Source organism: Musa acuminata, chromosome BXJ1-5, assembly GCF_036884655.1.
Source record: "Musa acuminata AAA Group cultivar baxijiao chromosome BXJ1-5, Cavendish_Baxijiao_AAA, whole genome shotgun sequence".
Lineage (NCBI taxonomy): Eukaryota > Viridiplantae > Streptophyta > Magnoliopsida > Zingiberales > Musaceae > Musa > Musa acuminata.
The window spans coordinates 36990746-37007609 of NC_088331.1; the positions used below are offsets into that span (position 1 = coordinate 36990746).

General features: G+C 35.2%; 1 pseudogene; it reads left to right on the forward strand.

Moving 5' to 3' along the window:
• Positions 1–4760: 4760 nt before the first annotated feature.
• Positions 4761–7135, forward strand: LOC135673940 (DIS3-like exonuclease 2; annotated as a pseudogene).
• The last annotated feature ends 9729 nt before the right edge of the window (positions 7136–16864 follow it).

The following is a 16864-nucleotide window of genomic DNA, read 5'->3' on the forward strand; positions in this document are numbered from 1 at the left end:
ATTCACTCCTCTTGTACACTACAGGTGTTCATCGTTTGTAGCGGCAAAACTGTGTCTTTATTCTGCACTCCAAGCCAATTGGTGTAAACTGTCTCTTATACTCTTCCTCAAATGGTATCCACATAATACTTCCTCTTTTGAATCTACTAATCATTACATGAATAATATCATACTTTCTGTTCTCCTTAAGAAAAATGTCTAAAATGATTTCACCCTTACTGATTTCTCAATTGTGAAGAGCACTTTTAAGTTATTTTCCCTGAGAGAAGTCAGAGAACCTTGAGAGATCGATCAGGCAGTTGGAGTCTTCATACATTCCTCCCACGCTCTCTATTGGAATGCGAGTATACTGCTATGTTTCTCTTCAAGACATATGAGAAACAAAGCCATCCTTGAGAATGATGGTACAAGTGAAGCTGCTTATGTTGGCACTAACCCTTCATGGTTGAATTCCTAGAGTTCTATTTTAGGATCTTTAGATTACAATGAGTTTGAAAGAGATTGTTCCACAACGTAATCTTCAAGAACATCATTTTTGAACCAGAACAATGTAGCAAAGACCAATGCAGTTTCGACACTAGGTAGAATGTCCAATGCAACTATGGTGGAAGGGAGCCCATTGGACACTAGGTAGGTCAAAGACGGAAGCCCCATATCTAATGATTTCACGCTTCGTCCATCGCCCTCAACCGCCCTTGTCGTCTTTGACTGTCACTAGAGCCAAACAGATATGCGAGAGCCAAATAGAACTCTCTTGACAGTAGCATCCATCGTAACTATAGCCTTCTTCTCCGGCATTGACTTCACATCATCAGAGGTCTCCCTCCCTATTTTAAACCCTGAATATTAAACTCTAAACTCTAAATCCTCAACGCTAAACCCTAAACCATAAAACCTAAACCCTAAACCCTCAAACAACAATACTAAACCCTAAACATTAAACCTAAACCCGAAATATCAAACACACAACCCTAAACCCTTAACCCTCAACCCTCAACAATAAATCATAAACCCTCAACCCAAAACCTCAAACCCTCAACACTAACCCATAAACCCTACACTCTCAACTCTCAACCCTCAACCTTAAATTTGAACCATAAACCTTAAACCCTAAAGCCTCAATTTTAAATCCTATACCTTGAACCATCAACCCTAAATCCTAAACCATAAACCCTTAATCTTAAACCCTAAATCAAAAATACTCGACCCTCAACTCTAAGTCACCTTTCCATCTACTCTGATCTTCTTCTTGAAGATCCATTTGCAATCAATGGATACAATACACTTGTGTGTATCATGTTGAATCTCATATTTTGATGATGAAATCAATTAATAAGTTTATTATCTAATATGTGTTTTGAGTCTCGTAGGACTATCTTCGATCATGGAGAGATAATTTAACTAAAACAGGAAGAATCTATGTTGGGCCGAAGTGAAACAAGTTAGAATATTAGACGTCTAGCTGAATGATTGGTCGACATGGCGATAGAAGGCTTCATGCTATGAGTTTGGGCTTCGGGCTAAGAAGATCATACATTACGCTAAGGAGATCCGATGTTGCGGAAAGACAACATATCGATTGGGCAATATGCCGAAGGAGAGGATGATGCGTCGAAGGGTCAAATGAAGTGCTAGATAAACCAATGACATGTCGAACAACATGTGATTAATACTTTATAATAATTTGTCTAGATATCAAATGACTAGAACCAAAGTATCTTTTACAAATAAAGAAAGAAAGGCTCTTGAAAGACTCTCAATTGATAAAGACATCTAAGTAGTTTCCATCATGATATGGCCATGACATAGAGGACTTTCATGACTTGAAGGAACAAATCGAATGATTTATTCATTAGGAATACCTCGAGAGGTTTGTCCGAAGGCACCGGGAGGAGATAGCTTCTTAGATCGTAAAGTCTACACCCAAGCTGCCATTGAAAAGCGCTTGAGGTCAGAAGACGACTTAGAAATAACCTTTAAGGAACAAGAGACGAAATACCTCAATCCAAATTAAGATGATGCTTTTGTAGTCTCTGTAAGGATGATTAATGCCCGAGTAAGGAGGGTTATGATTGATATTAGTTGAGCTATCGATATCCTCTACTTTGACACTTTTTAAAAACTTGGGCTTTTGGCTAACGATCTCATCCTTATGATTTTTTCATTGATAGGGTTAATTGGTGACTCTATCTCCCCTCTCTAGACTCTAAGCCTACATATTATGGTTGGGGACGAGCCTTGCTCTAAAGCAATGATGACCAAATTTATAGTAGTCAACATTCCCTTAGTGTACAATGTGATTATATGTCGACCCACACTCAACAAACTGAGGGCAACGATGTCGATATACCATATGGTTAGTTATATATATATATATTAACGATAAATTATCATCTGACATATAATCACCATGTGAAAGTTATCCTGGATGGAAAAGGTCCATGTTATCCTCCACCCATCTGCTTGCATGGACAAAATTATAAGAGAGAGATATTTGGACAATTACAAATTGTCCCCTCTAAGGCCAGGTGACACCTCGAGAGTTTGATATTTTTACTTCGAAGTCACCTCAACCACCACTTCAAACACTCCTATGTCTTTGGATTTGGACAATGTCGGATTGACTCATATATCAATAATGATTTTTCTACGTTAATAATAAAATTATTTCATTAATAAAATAAATATGGTAACACACCACCCACACATTATATGAGAAAAGAACATAAATTACTAATCCATTTTCTAGTTATCTCTATTACACTGTATTAGGCTCCTTTTATAAGCCTAAGTACTGCAAAAGAGAGATTTAGAAATAAAAAATCACAATTACATCAAACTAAATAAATCATTTGTTCTTTCCTTCTTGGAAGAAGATAACATCCTAAATTTATCTTGAAAATAATCTTCTAAAATTAATTTCTTTATTTTTTTATATTTTCTTTCTTTGTAATCTAGAAACTACATTAGAATTATTTCACATATCACAACTTGTGATCGAGAAATAGTAGCTCCTTAACTAATTGAATTTATTCAAATAAAATATAAACTAATTTGGTGTATATCAGACTCCCCTTATTGACGCGACACGTATCAAACTCCTCCCATCAGTGGGTGTGCACTATAAGCTTCTAAATTAATTTAATTAACTTTTTTATTATAAACTAAAATATGCTTATTTATTTTCTAACTAAAATAAAATAAATATGATTATCAAGAATTTTAATAAAATAAAATAATATTTCCTATATTAATACTTTTAAAATATAAAATATTTCCCATAATACTTTTATGTAATATTTCCTATAACAATAAGGCATAGTTTTATTATTTTTAATTAATACGAAATCAAAGATAGAAATTAAAATGTCATACATTTTTATAAGTCTTCCTCTGCTCCTATTTAGTTGGTTGGAATTATCATCTTCTCATCCATCTTAAGTGATCAAAAAATTTGATCGTGCCAAAAGATTTGTGGAGATATTCTAAATAGGTTCCCATCTAAACCAAAGAAAGAGTTCGATCGTGGGGAAAGATTTGAGGAGGTTTTCAATTCTAAGTAAGCTATTTAATTATTTCATATTTTAAATGATAATATGTTCTGTTATTAAGATTAATTATATGAATATATTTTTATGCATATTATATCATATTCAAATCTTAATTCACCTTCATTCATGAAAATATGCAATTGACTTTTGGCATAAATAATTGTAGAAATTCTCTTTATAACCAATGTAAAATAAAATTTTGAATTATAATATGATGTTAAATAATTAATCTTATCAATTTGATTTGTTAAGATAATGTCACAAAATTATTATATTTTATTATTTTTAATTTTATCTATTTTATTCAATTATTTAGATGAACTCTAAAATTTATAAAAAATGAAAATTAGATTGGGTAGTGTTGGAACTGACCCAACTCGGATCGGATCAAGGCTTGGGCGCGAGCCCGATCCAAATGGGTTTGGTTCGATTCCTAGTTATCCCAGTGGCTGAACCCAATTCAGGTCTCAGCGTAGGTGGATTGTCAAAGACCAACGGCCAACCCAAGTCGAGGTAAGCATAATTTGGTCGGTTTAGGCTTATTAAGCTCGGCTCAGTCCGATATCATATCGGTTCAAACTCATTTTGGTAGTTTCAATCCGATATCATATCGGTTTACAGATCGATTCTGACTTGTTGAGCTTGGTTTAAGGAGAAATTGAACCTAATTAGAGTCGGTTTAGCCTGGTTTAATAACAATTGGGCTTAGTTGGAGCCGGTTCAGTGTGTGGTTCAACATATGCCAAATTCATTCGACTTGGTTGGCTAAGTCAAGCATACTGAAGTATGTGTCTTCATGATATATGAAACTCTTAATATAAATAATAAAAAATGTTTCACTATTTTATTTATTTATTTATATTCAGATAAAGAAAAAGATCGAGTCCTCTTCTCGAAGTTTTTATTTTAATTTATATAAGCAAAATAAAATATGAATTAATTAACGACGTTCAGTCAATGATATGAATTAATTATCTCGACGTAGCTGCCAAGAGGCCGACGTAGCAGCGGCGCAGGCGACACCATGGCCTTCCTACCAGGTTGGCCTTAGCGCCTCCATCCTCTTCGTTCCATCTGCTCTCCTTCAAGATTTGACCAAAAAATCTGTTCTTTTTCTTTTGTCTGATGTTCTGCAGGGATCCCGAATAACCACCCTTTGCCGACTTCTCTGTTCCTGTTGCTGCGGCAGCTCCTCCACGCAATTCGCAGATGAACTTTGCTCTTCATTGGCCAGAGCAGGCAGTCAAAGAGGCGATCGAGGTAAACCTGTTGTCTGCTACAATAGGAGATGAACTCTTACGGTGGAAACCATACTGATCGAGTCTTTGATCTTGCAGAAAGGTCGTGCCTTTAAAGCAACATTTCGCGTGAACGCATATGACCGGAAAGAGGTCAGTAACAAAGCTTGTTCTTTACTGTTCTTGCAGAATTCTTATTGGGTATTTGTTTCTTGGCTGCTGCAGGCCTTCTGTACCGTCGACGGTCTCCCGGTGGACGTTCTCATTAATGGAGCTGATGCACAAAACAGAGCGGTATGTTCATTCGGTATGTCTTTGCGGATCACATTTGCGCACTGTGATGATTCCTTTACGTTATTATGTGTAGATAGAAGGTGATGTGGTCGCTGTAATGTTGGATCCTGTTGTGTACTGGACCAAGTTGAGAGGATCGAATAATGCTCTGATCTCCAAGGCATCAACCGATTCAACTAAGAACAGGGACTCCGAGCAGGGAGAAGCTGCAAGAGCTTTGGAGAGAATACGTGCTACGTTGAGTTGCAATCCATCGAAGCGACCAAATGGGAGAGTCTTGTCTATCATCAGATGCTCTCCTCGTCGTGAAGCAGTGATTGGACTTCTTGCTTCGAATCCATGGTTTCCTGAAGGAGAAGAATATGGAAGAGAGTTGGATTACATACAACTGATACCTACAAATTCCAAATTGCCAATGATGGTAATCACTGTGGAAAGTCTTCCAGGTTGTGCAAAGGAAAGGCTCATCAATGACGATGTATCAATCGAAAGGGAATTGGTAGCCGCTCGAATAAAGGTGTGGAAGGAAGGAAGTGTCTGCCCCAAAGCACATGTTATCCGTATGTTGGGACGAGCTGAGGAAATTGAGCCACAGATAAGTGCTGTATTGTTTGAGCATGCAATCAGAGCTGCAGACTTCTCTCCGGAGTCTTTGTCTTGTCTTCCAGAAGCACCATGGAAGATCCCTACGGAGAAATATGAGACCAGAAAAGACCTTAGAAACACTTGCACCTTCACAATCGATCATGCATCTGCTACCGACCTCGATGATGCATTATCTATCGAAAAGGTATCCGAAAAAGTATTCGGAATCGGTGTCCACATCGCTGATTTTTCAAGGTTTGTTCTTCCAGACACAGCATTAGATAGAGAAGCCCGAATTCGATCCACCAGTGTGTACACACCGCAGCACAAGCTGCCAATGTTGCCTCCAGAGCTTTCTGAGGAAGCGTGTTCACTTGTACCAGGTTAGGATAGGCTTGCCTTCTCCATCACTTGGGACATTGATGACACCGGAAACATCACCGTGCGGTGGATCGGCCGATCTGTGATCCATTCATGATGCAAGCTATCATACGATGATGTGCAAGACATCATTGACGGAGGATTTGAGGTTGATGTTTCAGTGAAAACGGTACCTAAAATGTATGGGCAGTTTGAGTTAAAGGATGTTGTTGATTCTCTTAGAAGCCTGCATGGGATCACCAAGAAGATGAGGGAGATCAGATTAAGAAATGGAGCATTTTGGATTGAGACTCCTAAGCTTGTCTTCTTGTTGGATGAGAGTGGGAATCCAAATGACAGCTTCCTTGGTGTGAGGAAGGAGTCAAGTTGTCTTGTTGAGGAGTCGATGCTGCTGGCAAATGAATCAGTTGCGGAGGTCATATCCAAGGCTTTCCCAGGCTGTGCCCTACTTCGCAGGCATGCTGAGCCTATGTCGATGAAGCTGAAAGAGTTCCAAGAATTTTGTAGGAAACGTGGACTCGAGTTGGATGCTTCGTCATCCGGCAAACTTCAGCTCGCAATACCCAAAATGAGAGAGAAACTGAAGAATGATCCTGTGTTGCTTCAAATTCTTTTGGCACTTGCTGCAAGGACAATGCAATTAGCAGTCTATTTTTGCACAGGAGATTTGAGAGGCAGAGAAGATGAGTGAGCTTATGGACTATCAATCCCACTCTACACACTTTTTACTTCTCCATTGAGAAGGTATGCTGACATTATTGTATATAGAACATTGGCTGCAGTGGTTGAAGCTGAAGAGGTTTATGTGAAGAAACGGGGTGCATCTGATTCAGGTGATCGGATTGGCAATAGATGTTTTACTGGTCTTTATTTTGATAAGGAGGCTGCGAGGAAGGTAGAGAAGCATTGTTGTCTGTAGCTGTGAGATACGGAGTTCCTGCATATTGTAATGAAAGAAAAAGAGCTATCAACCATGCTGAGCAATCTGCAGAAAATGTTTATCTCTGGGCTTTGTTGAAGAACAAGGAGATAATCTTCTTTTTTTTTTTTTTTCAGTTACTATATATATTTTTTTATAAAGAATAAGTGATGAACACAAGTTCTAAAATATTCCATAAGGTATATCTAACTTTAAAAAATGAGATTGTATAATAGAGATAAAAAAATCTGAAAAAAGAATTTTCTATATTATAAAATTAAATAGTGGTAACATCGCATATATATTGTGATTATAAAAAAGATATATAACTTCTTGCAGCTTTAGAGAGAGAAATTGATCATATTATGATTAATTTGCTGATATAGATACAAAACAGAGTTCATACTTGATTGTTTTCATTGGCATTTTGGGTTGAGCATGAGAAGTTGATCCTTATGCTGTCATTATTATTTGCAGGTGATGTTTTCTAAAGTTAGGGTTCTAACAGTAGGACCATATTTCATAACAGTCTACGTATACAAATTTACCGTAAGATCTTAGCACCTCATCTTGATATAAATTTGTATTTTTACTTCTATATTAATCCCATGGATTCTTGTTTTTTTCTCTCACAGATTGAGAGGAGGATATATTTTGGTGAAGTTGAAGGATTGGTTGTTAAATGGATTGCAACTACTGGTATTTTGGTTCTTAGTACACCAAACACTGAACCCTCACAAAAAAGTCATCTTCCTAGGAGTTGTCGTGAGATTGAAGATATAGAGTTGACGATGAGCCAATGCCGAATAGTTACCCTCGAAGATAAAAATAAATGCATCACTATTGCTCTGAGTTTTTATAATATAGAAAGCGATGTAACTACGACTCCTCCTCTACGCTTTCCTTCGGTGATCAGAGTTTTATCCATTATTCTTGTGGTTATTCATGCTATTATTGAACACAATGATGATTTAGATACAATGATGATTTAGATAAAGTTTTATATTTTAATATTGTTTTGACATGTAAAACTTCATAAATATTATTGTTATTATTTATAAATTTTATATTATTAACTAATTTTAATAATAATTATATTTTAAAAAAATAAAATTAATTAATTATGAGAATATAGAGAACTCACGTGTTACCCACCTGATATGGATAATATTAGTACCCTCCAACTCACCCACTTGATAGGGATAATATTAGCACCCTCTAGCTCCCTCAACTACGTGAACTAACAAACAATAAAGGCATGGGAACAAATTATCATTAACGATAGTACGTCTCAACTTCCGTAAATGATAGGGATAATATTGGCTCCCTCCAACTCTCTCCACTATGTGAACTAACATACAATAAAAGAATGAGAATCAACGATCATTAATGATAGCATGCCTCAACTTCCCTAGGCATTAACGATTGACTGCAAATCGCTCTCATTAAAGCCTTCGTAGTTTAGAGTAAGGGGGGCCTTGGCTAAGGCATGATCAGATCGCTCAGCACCTAAATATAAAAGCCATGCCCCAAGCCTAGGCAATAGCCTCTCTATTCTCTACTCTTTTATTTACATAGCTCATGTTGTTGTCTTCTTCCCCCTCTGCCTCTCGCTAACTTAAACATCGGAGGGGTCAAGCCAGGAAGCCTCCAACGTAGACCTGTTATGCAAGACTACCAATGGCTAAGAGATAACCCCATAGTAAGAGAGATCCAGTTCTTCTACTCAACCTCCCTATTACAAGACTAGATCACCCCCAATGAACGATCCCCCCAACATATCTCGCTCATCAGTTCGCCACATCAGCACTCCACATTAATAGGGAGAAATTTTCATAAGGCACTTAGCACTTTTGATAAATATCTAATCGGACTGACTCATTAGTCAATGATATTTTTTTCAATAATTTATAAATGACTTCGATAATTTCATATATAAATAATTTCTCTTACTATGTTATAAATATAACTAAAATACACACCAATAAAATAATCCAATAATTTATACAGATTGTAATGGGAGAAAGAGTGTTATTTTTGTTAAAAAAAATCATATAATCAATTAACTAATTGGACCCTATTTGTCCATAAAATTAAAAAAAATTCTCCTCCGAGGAAGGTTGGAGAAGAACAAAAATGCTCCATTGATGTGAGCTATAGAATTGTTTAACATGTTAATGGTTAAGAAGTTAAAAGTAAATTTTAAAATATTATAAATTAATATTTTATCTTTTAAATAAGATTAGATAGAGTTAGAGAGATAATGAGTTCTTAATTTTATTGATTAAAATATATTTTGAAAGATTTTAAATTGATATTTTATTTTTTAAAATTAGATTAGATAGAATCATAAAGATTAAGAATTCTTATATTTCACATCTATAAATATCTGACATCTACTAGATAATTCAAATCTTAAGTATTCAAGCCAATAGAACTAAAGTATAAGAGTCTTTTAAAATCTGTAATTATTTTTTTAAGAAGTTTAATAATTTTTTTTTCACGGTTTAATTTTGAGCTAATAGTACCTTTTTACTACTATTCGAGAATGGATTGTATTTACATGTGATCATTTTTTTTCTTTCATATTCACATATTCAAAAGATAAAACACCCACAAATTCAACCAATTAAAAATATATCCTAGATTTATTATAAAACAAAACTGCCTTAAGAGAATAGGATTTGAGAATAAAGTTTCGCAAATTCAGATAGGAGGCTTTTGTGAGTGCATCAACTTGAGATAGCCCAGAATTCAACTTGGAGTGGAGATGAAGCTTGATGTATGTTGTCTTCTATGATTACGTTATCGTTACCATCCACAAAGCAAAAGCTAGATCTGCTTTGACATCTTAGCGAAAGAAGGATCCATCACAGTAAACAGTCGATGAATTAGGAATACACTCAGCCGGGGGTGGACGGGGGTGGATTTGAGGCATGGTGGGTGTTGCTGCTGCTTTCGTCGATCATGGTATCGAGTCCATTAAGGCTACGATGGCTGCCACCTGCTGAACCAGCAAAAATGTCTTTCTTAAGAGGAAGATTCATTGCTAAAACTATGTAGGAAGCTTTGAACACTTGCGTATTCGAGCAGTGGTGAGTTGGAAGAGGGGTTCTACTTACGTATTAAACTTGAAGGAAGATTTGACTTGAATCTAGAGTGGTTGGATTATATGATCATTGTCTAATTTTAGACATATGATTGAATTTTGATTATGAATATACATCAGTACAAAAGAAGTTTGATTATTATAGGATTCCTTATGAGATAAATTTGATGGAAGAGATTCTCCTAATTATTTATCCTAGACTCTCCACTTACGCTTATAAATAGATAGGATCTCACGGCTCAGTATAGATACATGATATTATTAAAAGATGAACTAATTATTAAGAGATTATATATTTTTCTCATCTCCCCTTTGTCTTTAATTCATTGGTAATAGTGATACTGGACGGATATGAAGAGAGAAAAAAGTGAATCTAACTTTTCTTACATATCGATATCGTTGTAGATTTTGAATTCGATGATGGTGCACTTACAGATTAGATAAAAACTTTGTAAATGATAATTGAAAGGTACGCATCGTATATTTGATCTATTGTTATATGATTTTAATTTCTAGTATTAAAATTTTTCACATAATAGTAGTATAATCAAGATTTTTATGCTTATAATTAATACGAAAGTCATATTTTAAAATCAAATACTTTAGAACATAGAAGTATTTAAGATCTATTTTTTATTTAGATATTTTGTTAATACTCTTCGCCTACGAAAAGATGTTATTTAATTTTAATTTATGATTCTTAAATGATCTACTTATATTGTCAATCTACTATTCTAATTAGTCCATTTTATCACCCGCTTGCAAGCAACGTGAGATTCCTCATATTTAAGAGATGAACCACTATCGATAATTTGTTGTCGATTATATATTGTTTAAGGAGGTGGTCTCCATCTTTCTGAAAGAGAACTAGAGAGAGAAAAAAAAAACAAAGAGATAATAATAAAATAACATATAACTACTAGATTCACAAAATATAGGCATCAATATACATCTTGCATGTTGATGAGAGAATAATATTATTTAAAAAATATGGCATCACATCACCCACATATCATATAGGAAAAGAGCACAATTTATTAATCCATTTTTTATGATCTCTATTACAAAGTATTAGACCCTTTTTATAAGCCTAAGTATCATAAAAGAGAAAAAAAATTAGAGCTAAAAAAGTATAATTAAATCAAACTAAATAAATTATTTGTTCTTTCCTTATTCGAAGAAGATAACATTTTAAATTTATCTTGAAAATAATCTTCGATGATAGGCTTCCATTTATGTAGAAATAATGATTTGAAATATCTTTGTATTTGTAATCTTCATTTACAATCATAATTTAATTTCTTATTCTTTTCTTTCTTTGTAATCTACAAACTACATTAGAATTATTTCACAAGTTGTCATGCGGCAACTTGTGATCTTAGAGAAATACCTCTTTAACTAATCAAATATATTCAAATAAGATATAAACCAATTTGGTTTTGCATTATACGTATGAGGTTGATCGAATACCTGACATGATCTTTGAGCTAACGTTGTCAAGTTGATGAGAATCCCCATATCAATGGGCACCAATTCCAATCAAGCGAGACGTAGTTGTGCAAGCGACGAAAGCTATAGTCGTAAGCTTATTAATTAATTAATTAATTTATTTATTTCTAATGGAAATATCGTTATTTATTTTCTAAATATCTTATCTAGAATTTTAATTAAAAAATAATATTTCCTATATTAATACCTTTAAATAAGGTATAGTTTTATTTTTTAATTAATATGAAATCAAAGATAGAAATTAAAATCTCAGACATTTTTTCAAGTCTTCCTCTTCTCCTATTTAGATAGATGGTTGGAATTATCCTCTTCTCATCTATCTTAAGTGATCAAAGAGTTTTTTTAATTGTGGGGAAAGATTTGCATAGATGTTCTAAATAGATTCTCCATCTAAACCAAAGAAAGAGTCCGATAGTGGGGAAAAATTTATGGAGGTAATCTATTCTCAAGAGGTTATTTAATTAATTTATTTTTTAAATGATAATATGTTCAGTTATTATGATTAATAATTTGTATGAGATTGATCATATTTGAATATTAATTCACCTTCATTCATGAAAGAAAATATGCTATGGACTCATGGCATAGATAATTGTAGAAATTTTCTTTCTAACAGATGAAAAATAAATTTTGAATTATAATATGATTATTTTTTAACTTAATATTGTGTCATTAAATTATTAGATTTCATTATTTCCAGTTTTATCTATTTTAATTCAATTGTTTAGATGAAATTGGGTAGTGTTGGAACTGACCCAACTCGGATTAGGAGTGAGCCCGATTCCTATTGTGTTTGACAACGAAGTTATCTCGGTGGCTTAAAACCCAATTAGAGTTTAATGATTCGTTCGGTATATCTTTGCGGATCAAATTTGATAATTGTCTTATGATGATTCCTTGACATGATTGTGTGTAGATAGATGGTGATGAAATCAGTTGCTGTAATGTCGGATCCTATTGTGTACGGGACCAAGTTGAGAGGATCGAATGATGCGCTGACCTCCGAGGCATCAACAGATTCAACTAAGAACAGGGAATCCGAGTAGGGAGAAGCAGTAGAAAGGATACGTGCTATGATGAGTTGCAATCCATCGGAGCATCCTACTGGCAGAGTCTTGTCTATCATTAGAAGCTCTCCTCGTCATGGAGGAGTGATTGGTCTTCTTGCTTTGAATCCATGGCTTCCTGAAGGAGAAGAAAATGGACGAGAGTTGGATTATGTACAGCTGATGCCTACAGATGCCACTGTGGATAGTCTTCCAGGTTGTGTATGTTGGGGATGAAGGAGCAAGGAAAAAACATAATACTAAAAACTGATGTAGTATTTAAAACAGGAGGATTGACAAGAACACTTACAAGATATTCTCAAGTACACACTCTCTATATTCCTTGTTTCATAAACTATGGTCCTATTTATAAGACCTAGTTATAACCACCCTATAACTACTAGATCATGATTGTGGTAGTTATTGAAATCATCCTATAACTACTATATCATGATTGAGGTGGTTATTGAAATAATCTTGTAACCACTAAATCATGATAACTATCTAGATAGATAACTATGAATCAAATCTCAACACTCCCTCTTGATTCATAGTTGTATACACCGATTTGCGACATAAAATAAACATGTTTTTGAATTGGAATGGATTTGGTGAGGATATCCGCAACTTGTTCATCTGTTCCACAATACTTCATTGTTATGGCTCCACTTGCTATAAGATCTCAGATGAAATGATAGTGTATTCTATATGCTTCGTTCTTCCATGAAACGTTAGATTCTTCCTCATTGCAATTATAGCTTTATTGTCACAAAATATTTTCGTTGCTTCTTTTTGTTCTTGATGAAGATCTTCAAGAAGTCTTCTAAGCCATATTGCTTGACAAGTTATTGATGTTGCGGCTACATATTCTGCTTCTGATGTCGACAATGTAGTTGTTGCTTGCTTTTTAGAACTCTAAGATATAGCTCCCGATTCGAGGCTAAAAACATTGCCTGAAGTACTCTTTCGATCATCTAAAGCTCCTGCCTAATTACTATTAGTGAAACCAAATAATTTGCATTTAAATTTTGTTTTGAACACCCATTTTAACCCAATAGGTTTCTTTCAATTACTATTAGTGAAACCAAATAATTTACATTTAAATTTTGTTTTGAACACCCATTTTAACCCAATAGGTTTCTTTTCTTTCGGTAGATCCATTAGCTCCAAAGTTTCATTATTCTCAATTAAGTTGATTTTCTCCTTCATTGCTTTTCTCTATTCCTCTTTTTCAATCGCTTCCTCAAAAGTTGTTGGATCTGAAATAAACAAAGCAAATGTTGACTTATAAATTTCTGTCAATGATCTGAAATTTCTTGGAGGGGTTTCATCTGAGGAATCAGAATTTGAACTGCTATTGGGTGAGGTTGACGATGAACTTGATGGAGCAGGATCTATCATTTGATTCTACGGAGTGTCTAGTTCTGTTGGAGTCCGCATTTGTGTTCCACCTTTATTGGTCTCCCAATTCCAACTTGCCCTTTCATCAAACATAACATTTCTGTTAATAATAACTTTGCCATTAATAGGGGTATATAATCGATATGCTTTCGATTGTAAAGAATAACCAATTAAAATGTATTTTTCAGATTTTTCATCAAGCTTGTGATGATTTTGTGAATTCACCAAAGCATAAGCAATACAACCAAAAATTCTTAGATGTTTCATACCATACCAAGCCTCAAAAGGAGTTCGATTTATAACAGCTTTTGTTGGTGAAATATTCAACAAATAAACTGCTATTGCAATTGCTTCTACCCAAAACTGATTTGGAAGATGTTTTCCTTTAAGCAAATTTCTTGCCATTTTAACGACAGTCCGATTCTTACGTTCAGCTACACCATTTTGCTCTGGTGTATATGGTGTTGTCAATTCTTTGTAAATACTATTTTCTTCACAAAAAGAATTAAACTTATTAGATAAAAATTCACCACCACTATATGTCCGAAGTGTCTTTATATATCTACCAGTTTGCCTTTCTACAAGTGCCTTGAATTTTTAAAAATTATCAAATGTTTCAGATTTCAATTTCAAAAAATATACCCAACTCATGTGACTATAATCATCCATAAACAATAAAAAATATTGACTTCCACCAAATGATTTTGTATTCATAGGTCCACATAAGTCAGCATGAATTAATTCAAGATAATTGGATGCTCTCCATGCTTTTCCAATAGGAAATGGTTTTTTACTTTGTTTGCCATAAATGCGTCCTTCACATACATCAAGTGTATTAATCTTGGGTAATCCAAAAATAATTTCTTTTTGACTTAACAACCTTAAACCCTTCAATATTTGACACATCAAGTGGAAACATCTTGTTTTGTGTCATGCAAATATTTACTATAATCAAACCAGATTTTTTATCTTTAATAGTGAATGAACCATCATCAAATATTACTAAATATCCATCATCTATCAATTGTCCAATACTCAACAAGTTATGTGATAAAGTAGGAACAAAGAAAATATTATCAAGGTATTTTACCTTCCCTTGATTTGTCTTCACCTCAATTGTTCATTTCCCTTCCACTTGGATTTGCTTGCTATCTCCAAGTCTAACTTTCAACTTGTGAGTTTCATCAATATCTCTAAATATTGATTTTATGCCTGACATATGATTAGAACATCCACTATCCAGAAACCAAATATCATTTGAGATATCATGAACTTGTGAATGAGTCATAAATAACTTACTATTTTCTTAATTTTCGTCCACATAACTTGCTTGCTTTTCTCTTTTCCAGCAATCTGCCTTCATGTGACTAAATTATAATTTGATTGCTTATGTTCACCTATCAAAGTGTCCCATTCCTCTTCCATTTCCTCTACCACGAAATCCTCCTCTGCCACATCCTCTTCCTACTGATTTTTTGTCTTCTTTTGAAGTAGAAGACTCCCCCTTAACCTGAAATATTTTTTCTGTTAGGATTGGAGCAGCACTAAGAGGGGGAGGGGGGGTGGGTGAATTAGTGCAGCGGATTAAAACTTGTAAGTTTCAAACCGAATTCGTAAATACGAGGAGATTTCGTTTCGATAGTAACTTGAGTAGATGAAAATAAAAAACTAGCAGCAGTGTAAATAACAATTTCAGGAAAGTAAGAACTCATACATTCAAGGAACACCCCACTTTAAAGTGGTTTGGTCAAAATGACCTACATCCACTTGCGAAGCCTTCTTCGAAGAGGCTCCCAACTTCCACTAGCAAATCACTTTGAAGGGGAAGGACAAATACCTCTCTTACAACCTTTTACAAGTGGTTCACACTCTTACAAATTTTCAAAGAGAAAGAAGGAGGTGAATACTCAAGCTATTGAAAATAAAACTTGCTAAAGACTTTGCTAAGGTTTTATCTCAATTTCTTACTCATCAAAAGGTTGTCTTCTCTACTGAGAATTGAGGGGTATTTATAGGCCCCAAGAGGATTCAAATTTGGGCTCCAAATTTTGAATTCTCTTGGGTTTCCGAGGCTGGCAGTGCCACTGCCTGTCGGTGGCGGTGCCACCGCCTGTCAATTTCAACATTGATAGAGTTCTGGCGGTGCCACCGTTGGAACTCTTAGGTTCTAGGCGGTGCCACCGCCCGAACTCTCAGGTGCTGGGCAGTGCCACTGCCCAGTCCGACGGTACCATCGCCTGATACTTTAGGCTCTGGGCGGTGCCACCGCCTAGTCTGGCGGTGCCACTGCCTACACTATTTCAGCTCACTAGTTGAGCTCCAAACTTGGCCCAAACCAGTCCGAACTCGGGCTCAATTGGCCCCAAACCGGGTTATAGGATTAACCTTTAATCCTAACCCTAATTACATGCAAACTATGAGCTTAAGAGATAGTCCTAAGCAAGTTTTTAACCGGCAACATTGAGTTTCCTTCCAGCGAGCTTTTCGGCGAACTTCCGGTGGACTTCCGATACACTCTCATATTTCTTCCGGCGGACTCCCAGCAGACTCCCAGTCTTGTGGCGAGTTCAGCGAGTAGCTGAGCCTTCTTGGTGATCTCCGTGAACCTCCGACGATCTCTTCGGCGGACTTCTGAAAACTCCGACAAGTCCCCGATTTCTTCTCGGTTGGTTCCGGTAGCATCTTCGATGAATCTTCGGACTCTTGAACACCCATCAAACTTGACTCCGTTAGACTTGCTTTATGTCTTCAAGCTTTCATAGTTAATCCTGCATACTTAAAACAAAACTTCGATCGAGACAATTAATACAAACCAATAATTAAGTTCTCCG